Raw genomic sequence first — 10,410 nt, 5'->3', positions numbered from 1 at the left:
CCGGCCGTAGGTCCCTAACGTGACGGGGTACGCTATCAACCTGGACACACTGCTGACTCACCACATCGGTCACTGTGCCCCGTTTATACTTGTCAGTACATTGGTTTCCTGGCGGCTTCACCCAGACAGCATCCCCTTTGGCATATCGATTCCGTTCTATCTCAGTGGCCACAGTTGTATCGGGGTGGATTCCTTTTTCTCGGACACGATACTGATAGATTGCATTTGCAGGTGCTGTTCCTGGAGAGACGCCATCCTTTGGCATGAGATTATACCAGTACACAGCTTCTGCGATGGTGCACTGCTTCCTGGCTGCAATTGTTTTGATGCTGCGATAGCTTCTCTCAGCTATACCATTGCCAGAAGACACATAAGCGCATCTAAGCCGCAGCCGCACACCCCATTCTTGTAAGAACTGCCTCATCTGATGGCTGCAAAAGGCTGGGTCGTTGTCCATCAGCACTTCATCAGGCGCACCTCTTTCACAGAACACGGATGACAGCTGGCAAATAATGTTGCAAGAGTCCTGGCGCCCGAGGAGTCTCCAGACTGCGAAACGTGTAGGCCCACAATCGATGAGGGTAAGGAAGTGGTTGCCACCGTAGTGTGTGATGTCCATGCCCACTCTCTGCCACTTACCACTCACTCCCAACTCCCCTTTCTTCCATCGTGCTGGAGCTGGGTCAATGGATTGGCAGGCCTCACAACTTTCCACCACTCTTCGGATATCTTTTTTTTCTACTCCTGGATCAATCATCTTGACAAAGTACAGTGTCCGCTTGATGCCAGGATATCCACACTGTCGATGAATGTCCATGATGCGCGCTGCATCCACATTAAACACAACTGCTGCACATGTGTTTTGCAGATTATCAGAATCTCTCTGAGCACCAGCCAGAAGCCATCGTTGAGGGACTCTTGTCAGAGCATCTGCTCTGTTGAGCGCAGACCTGATCAACACTACATCCACAGTCAGGTCGTACTCTGTGATGGTGTCGACCAAGGTGGCAAGCCGTCTTCGAATTAACATCTCACTCGATGCTCGTGTCGTCAGCCGTGCTCTTCCACTTAATGCATCGGTTATCCAACGATGAGTGCATGCCGAGTCAGTCATATGTAGAACCTTGGCTTGCCATTGAAGCGCCAAGTTAACGCCCTTCAATGTGGCATCAAGTTCAGCCAGGTTTATGTGCCTCGAATCATTCTCTGGCCGAAGCCAACAGGCATCTTCAATAATGGAATCATTAACTGCCAGGGCAACTCCAAGGGCCAGTGAACTAGCATCCACCCAGACTGTGAACTCATTCCCGCTGACGCACCACTTTCCCTGAACGAGGTCATCACTGGTCACCCTGGACACAGTCTCTGTCAGCATGCTCCTTAGGGTGACATCGTGTACTGCATCGTCCTATCCCGACGACACGGCTGTTGCACGTCTTTTTATGGTCGCCACGGCCACCCTGAGCCAACCGCACACAGGGAAATGGCCTACCATCTTTCCGCAAAGCGAAAACACTGTTCATCGAGTGATGCTTGATGGGACCTTGGGGACGCGACTTCCTCTTCTCCAGCAAAGTCTCTCCTTGCTATTGCGCACGTGCAGGCCGAGAACTTTTGCTCCATCGCACAGACGCTCTGGTTCCTTACATGTCATTTCAAAGCTCTCAAAGTGCATTCTAACCGATTGCGCTGACATGAGGCTCTCATTGACGAATATATCATCGATATATGAGGATGTTGCCTGTTGCACTGCCTCATCTTGCTGCCAGATAGCATGCATGATTGCTGTCATAATGCCTGGTGCCATATTTAGACCGAACCATAGCCTGGTTAGACAATATCGGGTTCCTCCAATTTCCATACGCTTCACCCAACTGAGCTGACATATTAATTCTGCTTTTTCCACCCATTCCTGCACTGAATGATCAGTGCTACTGCCATCAAACAGGGGAATTAGCTTGGGGTCAAATCCTGACGGCATGCCGAAATAGCTTGTGTTCGTTACAACTCTACTTTCAACCGAGTCGTTTTTTGTTTCGTTCACCACACCCTTTTCTTCTACCTCTTCTTTTACACACGTCCGTTCGCTTTAGTGACTAAAAATCGTCTGTCCTCCTGCTTTCCTTTCCTCGTTATTTATGGAATCAGGGTACGAGATTCTCCGAGATTCCCCAAGATTCCACGAGACTTTTTTTCCACATAAACGCATGCGGGCACCATCTTGATTCTCAATTTGTGCTTTGCATGCACAAACGCGCAGCCACTTTAACGGTAAGCCACTTCTTTCTCCACAATTGTTGTTCTCAAAGTGATTACCCTCTTTTCCGCTATATTGGTAGAATTAAGAGACCACAATTAAACACTCCGTCTTTACTGTTTGAAAGCATATTTTTAAATAAAAAAATAAATTATTCATAAAAAGATTGTATTTTTATATTTCTCCTCCATAAAGATTGTAATATATTTTATTGCCATTAATCTGAAGTGTTTTATTTGAATAACTAATTATTTATTGTATTACACATTTTCTTTTATTTTACTGGAAAAATTTGCATTTATTCATGTATGATTTAATACTAAGAGAAAAACAATTTTGTCATTTGTTCAGTTGCTGACGTTATCAAGGGTTGTTTTGAGTTCGAATTACTAAAATCTGTTTATGATAAGCCTAAGCCTAACGCTAAGCCTCCCAACATTATCCATGCAAGACATCTACTTTTAACACGTCTTGCCGCTAATTGTTGCTTCAAAGATGTTACTGCTGCTACCTACAAGGATGAATCTATCCGCAATTCCTTTCCCACTAGTTCATTTATAGTTTTCATAGCTGCAGAGTGTTGTTGATTGACATGAAGATGGGAGATTTCAGTTATTCCTCATTAATATAAGCTTCAATGTCAGGATGGAAGAAACAGTGTTCTTGAATGAAAATAATATCGATGTTCTGCACAGTTTCTTCATGATGACAGTTTTGATCTCGCCGGATTTATTTTTCTAACGTTTTTAATTACGTTTGAAATTCTGCATCGATTCAAACCACCACAAAGCGTTCTTCCACTGGCACTGCCTTGTCTGTTTGGCTCTGTGAACCTGGAAAAGTGTTATTAAAACGATTTGGTCGCAGGAACAAGTATGACTCTATTATTGAGGTAATGGAACTCCTCAAAGCCAATCTTACACATGTCAGAATTCAACATCGTGATAGTCAGGAGGATTCGGTAACGTTGAGACATTTGTCCCATTTTTCACAATCTCAGAATTCTAGGGAAAATTCAGATCGACCTCAAGATTTCGCTGAAAATGTGGATCTATATCGACCTCAGGATTCTGCTGAGAACATGGACCCCGAAAATTGCTATCATCATCTGGTACAAGTCCTGAGATTCATATTTCCTCAGTCTGAGACTTATGACACTTCTGATGGTGAGCTGCCTCTCCGCCAGTCTAGCAGAACTCATAAACCAGTCCAGTGGCTGGATTTATAAACTTTCTAATAATAATCTGTTTCAAGTGGGAAAGAGTGCTACAATTTTCTTATTAAAGTGACCTTCTCTTTATTTGCATGTCTTCTCTCACATGATTTTGCCGTTTGCTTTTTCTTTATTTTCTTATTTGAATGCTTTCTTTTTTATTTTATTAACAGGCTTTCCTGGCCACTTGCCGCATTTGCGTTATAAAATTCAAATAATGTCTTCAAAAAAGGTCTTTCTGCTTGAAAGGTCTTCATTACATTTTATTCAGTTGCATTTTCATTAAATTTTGATATTACATTTTTAACAAATTTAGATTTTAATTTCCTTTCCTTTGTGATTAACTAATTTAAAACTACTTGAGAATCTATGCAAAAATTAATAAATCTATGCATGTATATGCTGTTTAAGGCAAATATTTGTCTTAATAAAACACAAGTCTTATTTTAGTTGTTAACTAATGCTTATGCTTTTCTTATTATGGGATTATGTGGAATCCAAATATGATTATTATAATTAGAGGGATAAACTTTTATTTCTCTAATTATTCCATCTTGAATTTGTTTATCAAAGATTTCTTCAAACATTTTAATTAATCTCCTCTTATTCAAAAGTTCCACTGTTCAACCCAGAATTTTAATTGCTATAAAATGATTAGATGACAACTTTTTCAATCCTATTCGAATACCAAAGCAAAGTTACATAATGTTCATCTATTAATTGAATTCCGTCTTTAAATTTACTAATTTGTTGATTATCAAAGTAAATACGTTCTTGATCATTAGCTGTGGCGGCTCGTGATTAAGATTATTGAGGGTACTTCTTCCTAAAATTATGTTTTTTTTAATACGCACATTTGTAACTAACATTGAACTTGTTAGAACACAGAAACTGATAACTGTTTTTTGTTAATTTTCTAAACTATACAGAATAAAAATGTCTATATTGTTTTCTCTACACAGACAAATGAAAAAAAACATGTTAAAATACATAATATTATTTTATATGTTCATGGGGGAATATGATTATTCAATTATATTTCACCCTTTATTTATACCAATTCTTTAATTTATGAAGATCGATGTAACTACAGAGCATAAAGAACTAAATGATAAAAGGTCTATATTCCAAATTCTAAGGTGCTGTCCATCTTAACGTTTATTTCTTTAAGGATGTTAAAATTGAACATTTAAACATGCTTAAAGTAATAGACGGTAAGATGAACAGCAACTTGAAATTTGGAATATAGACCTTTTGTCATTTATTTATAATTTTATTCAAAAATATTTTTAGAAATTATTTTTTATAAAAAAATTGCTATTTACTTGCCTTCACACAGGAGCAGAATATGACACCAGGTGTACTTTTAATGCAGATATTGGGATTTTGGTCTAGCTTTCCTAAAAGGAGTAGCGTCAATCTAGAAGGATTTCTCCCTTCTTAGTTTTATTTTTATCTGCTAACAAATTCAATGCAAATTTTAAAATATGTGTAATTAAAACAAAGCAAGCACGTTTTGTCATAAGCACATTTCTAATTAAATAAAACTTTTATTAAAAAAAAAAATTCGAATCGTAAAACTTCTAATACAGGGTGATCCCCCCCCCAAAAAAAATGGGCCCAACTCTAATTAGGCCCCGTTTCTTAGTGTTTTGTCCGAATGAAATGAAACTTTCGTCATAACTAGTTTATTATATTCAAAACATCACATCAAAACACTAGGGTCTTTAGCCTTTTTTCTCCGTTTACTGTAAAATGCTCAAAAAAGCAATTGAATATCCTCTGTTTATTTTTTTGGGGGGTCACCCTGTATTGCTCTTAAGGGAAAGCAAGTATTTACCTTTCTTTTCTTTAATGAAAACAGAAGTTATCAAAATATCTGTAAATAAAATGTATTTTTAAAATTCATTTTCGTTTGTTTGTTTACACAAAAATGTAAGCATTTTTTTTATTCTGTAAAGTTTAGAATAAAAAATTCGTAATTGTTTTATTCTGTAAAATTTATCAAATTTAAAAGAATATTTAAAAATATTTTTCGCTTTCGTCTGCTAACAAATGAAATATCAAAGTCATTCTACAAAGTAGGCTTATTAAACATAAGAAACAGATTTATTCATACGTACATTTTCTTATACGCACATTTTTTTTTTTAATTTGAAAAAAAATTTTTGTCAATAAAACGGTTTTAGTGGTCTTTCGTCAATTAATAATAAGCATAATCAAAAACGCGTCGCTGCAAGAAACCGCAGTTCTCTGTAGGCTTTTATGTGCGGTTGCTTATTTTGCGCATGCGTATGAGAGCAAACACTTAGGAGGTGTATCTCTTGATCTGATCAGCTCCACCACGGCTTTCACCTCCACAGAAATTTTTGTTTTATATTTATATTTTGTATTTTGTGTACAGAAAGTTGTTAGATGAGATAAGTCATTGGTACCGTCGGTTTCAAGCCCGATAATTAGAACCGTTTTAGATATCCATATCAAGCTCTCTTCAGCCAATACTGAATATTGGCTGAAAAGAGCTTGATATGGATATCTAACAACTTTCTGTACACAAAATACAAAATATAAATACGCTCTTATTTTTCGGATTTTCCTTTTAATCGAGCAGTCTGCTGGATTCCCCCCCCCAAAAAAAATAATCACACACACACACACTATATATATATATATATATATATATATATATATATATATATATATATATATATATATATATATATATATATATATAAGTTATAAAATATATATGGCGTGGTTGTTTGTCGTTTTTATATACGTATATAAAAATGACAAACAACCACAAAGTCTTCATCATTTAACAAACAAACAAACCATCTCTAACATGTATCATTACATGGTCTAGACCTAAACGTGAATTCCATGAACAGAGGTTCTTTCTTAGAACTGCACACCTATGGAACTGTCTTCCGTTTGCCTGCTTTCCAACTGACTACAGTATGGTCGTCTTATAATCGTTAGATTTGCAAATTTGGTAAATTGTATTACTTAAGGGGAACGGCTCATCAAGAACTTGTTTACATTGGACTTGAAAATGGCAATATCGTAGTCAGCCTTCTGTAGTCTAAGAAAGAAGCTTTGTTCATGGAATCTACATTTAGGTTTAGGCACAGATATAGAGTAGAGGAAATTATTAATAGTGTTTTCAGCTAGACGAATGTTTCTTGTGAATGTTTGGCAAGGGGGACCATAGATTGGAGCTCAGACGAGCACTTCCCCTGAAAATAACGATAAACCACAGAAAAGAATGGTCCATAAAAATGCAATTATTTAGCCCACCTCACTCTGCTCTGCGATCTTGCGTCTTGGAGAAGATCCATTTTGGAAAAAAAAAAAAAATAGAGACAGAGAAACATATTAAGTTTTATAAATTAGATTCATAGTATTTTTTTTCTTTTATAAACTGTTCAGTTTGAGATATTTTCATTTGTTTTTTTAACTTTACCGATTCAGATATTTGATATAAATATGAATATTAGCATGAACACTGGCAAAGCATAATTTTCCCCATCATTTTTAATAGAATATACACTCGAATAGAATAATCACATAAAATACAATAAGATTTAAAACTTACTTTTCTGTAAAACTCCTTCCGAACTGAACAGTTCTGGAAAAATGTTTCGTTTTGAATGAAATCCTGTTAGAAACGACTTTTTATTTATAATTATAATAAATAATCATTGGTTTGGGAATTAAAAATGGGACGATCCTTGGTGTGAGTGTGGTATTATGGTGACTAGATTCTAGCTAGGAAAACGTAGACAACTCTTAAGTAGAATGACAAGGATGACAACATAAACCTTCATCCCACACTTTTGAATGGCTTTGTGCCTAATTTATTTTATGATTATTTTGATTATTTTATGATTATTTTATGATTATTGTAAAATGTTCTAAAATGAATACATTTTTTAAAGTGAAACCTGTAAGTGAATTAGGAGAAAACCTTTGTCATCTTTTCCTGTGAGAACGATACAATTCTCGAGGTACCAGGTGTGTCAAAATGATGCCAGTTATCAGTTCAATTTAGAACATATTTTCCGAAGACATTGTTGGGAGGGGGGGGGGTTAACTTCTAATCTGTATAGTAAAGGCAAAAACTCTTTTCTTTAAGAACAATCATCTTTTCTTTGGATAAATGTAAATAAACCGAACAAAGTTAATTATTGCATTTAAAAAAAATATATATAAAAAAAGATTCAATAAACGTGATACTTAGTCGGTATTCCAATAAACGGTTGTTTTTGGAAGGAGTTTCCTTCTTTCAGAAAATCACTCAATAGAGATGAGTTACTCTGGTCGCAGAATGTTGTTACTCTTCATTTTTTTGTTGTTTAAGCAATTAACGCCGTCCAATATTTTTTTTTTTTTTTTTTTTTACACGGAGTTCACCAATTTTCAAGGCCCAATGGCCACTCAGGGATAAGGGTTATTGTGTGTATAGTAATCAAAGGGATAGTGTAGCAATAGTATTGGAGAATTGGTAAGGTGTCATTACTTAGGGGGGGGCGGTTCATCAGGAATTTGTTTGTGTTGGACTCGAAGACATCCAGGTTGAAGTTGGGAGGGAAACAGGCAAGCGGAACAGAGTTCCACAGGCGTGCAGTTCGAAGAAAAAAGCTTTGTTCATGGTATCTACGTTTTGATTAAGGCACAGATAGGGAGTGGGGAAAATTATTAACGGTGGTTTCAGCTAGTCGGGTGTTTTTTGAGAAAGATTGGCGAGGGGGCACCAGAGAATGGAGCTCAGACGAGCACCTGCCATGGAAATAACGATAGAATAATGACAGGCTCGCTACGTCTCTTCTGTGGGAAAGAGGTTGCAGGGTAGAGAAAAGGGCATCCCCCACCAAGCCACGGAGTCTATTTTGTACTCTGTCAAGGCAGGATAAGCTGTTTTTAGCAGCTCCCGCCGAGATGTGGCAGCAGTACTCCATCTTTGGACGTACTTGGCTCTTACATAGATAGAGAATTGCATCATTAGTGAGATATCTTCTGGAGCGGTAGAAGGATCCCACCATTTTCCCAGCGACCTTGGCAACAGACTTGATGTACGTGTTCCATTTAAGATCAGGTGTAAAGGTCAAACCCAGAAGCTTATCAAAGTCTGGGGCCTCCCTTAGACGAGAGCCATCCATTTCAATTGATGCCAGATGGGGATCAGAGCGTTTATGATGTAGAGATAGGAGCTTGGTCTTAGATGCATTAAAGGTAACCAGCCACATCTTTCCCCACTGTACCACACGCTCAAGATCAGAGGAGAGAGAATCAGAGAGAACATATTCATTTACGCCCTTTGATGTGTTGCCATAGATGGTCGTGTCATCAGCATAGATGTCAACAAAAGATTTTAGTATGTGTTTTGGGAGATCATTGATGTAGATCAGGAAGAAAGTTGGGCCCAGGATTGACCCCTGAGGGACTCCAGCATTAATACTGTGGGCCACTGATTTCTGCCCATCAACAACTACTCTTATGTGCCTATCTGAGAGAAATGACTTAATGATAGAGAAAACATTTCCAGTTATACCGTAGTAGGCCTTTATGCCAAACCTTATCGAAGGCCTTTGATATGTCAAGAGCAATTGCCCTAGAAATGAAGCCTTTGTCAAGAGATTTGCTAATCCTATGAGATATAACCGTTAGCACATCTGCTGTAGAGCTTGCAGAGCGGAAACCATATTGCATGTTGCTAAGAAAGTTATTTCTGCTGAGGTGGTTGACTACTTCTCTATTTATTGTGGACTCCAGCAACTTACTCATGACACACAGGAGACTTATTGGTCTGTACTAAGAGAGAGATGACTTATCACCTGAATTCTTAAATACAGGGCATACTGATGAGGTTTTCCAGGGTGTTGGGAAGCACTTCTCCTTAAAGCAACGCTTAAACAGTTTGGAAAGTGTGAGGGCAAGTTCTGGTTGTAATTTTTTTAACACTATAATTGGAATACCTTTGGGACGAGTTGCTTTACTGGAGTCAAGGTTCTTGATCAGCTTGGCGACCTCATGCACAGATATTTGTATGTTGCATAGCGTGTTGTCTGTTATAGGAGGGAATATGGGAAGTTGATGGCCTTCATCACACAGGGTAGAATTTGCCGCAAAGTTTTTGGCAAATAGTTTGGCCTTGTTGGATGCTGTCGAGATGACCTCTGGTCTATTGATAATGGTTGGGATAGAATGCACGTTTCTGTTAAAGATCCTATTTGCTATTTTCCAGAACTGGTGGGAACCAAGCCGCTGCTCAGCTACTTTGGACGTAACGGATTGCGCATATAGCTCTCTTGCATTTTTTATTACTCTTTTACAGTGGTTGCTGGCGGTTCTGAAAGCAGCTTTAGTTTCAGTGCATCTATTACGTTGGAAGCTATGGAAAAAGTGATTTCTGTGTGCAATGGCAGCAGCAAATTCGGGGGAGAACCATGGCTGGCTGTTAGGTTTTTGTTGGAATTTTTTGGATGGTACGAATTGGTCTATGCCTACAAGTAACCATTCGATCAGGTCTGATACTATAGAGGACACATCCTTTTTAAACATAGAATGGAGAGGTAGATCAGATATGAATGTACGGAAGCTATTCCAGTCCGCCATAGAGTATCGGTATACAGTACGGTGGAGAGGTACGTCTGTAGATTTATTATATTTCATTTTTATCTTAACTGATACGACGCAGTGGTCGGAGGATCCCAAAGGAGATAGAACGGAACATGAGCATAGCTCAGGGGAAGTGGATAGAAAAAGGTCTAGGAGGCTTGCGAACTGACTGGTACTATCAGGCACACGGGTGGGCTCGCGGACAATCTGAGTGAGGTCATAGGCAATGGCAAAATCATGACAGAACCTCCCCTCCTCATCAGTCTTATTTGAGTGGGTCAGCCATTCCACATTATGGACATTGAAGTCACCACAAATA

Source organism: Euprymna scolopes, chromosome 11 (assembly GCF_053919585.1).
Source record: "Euprymna scolopes isolate OS-2025 chromosome 11, ASM5391958v1, whole genome shotgun sequence".
NCBI lineage: Eukaryota > Metazoa > Mollusca > Cephalopoda > Sepiida > Sepiolidae > Euprymna > Euprymna scolopes.
The sequence above is the reverse complement of the archived record's forward strand: the minus strand, read 5'-3'. Positions refer to the sequence as shown.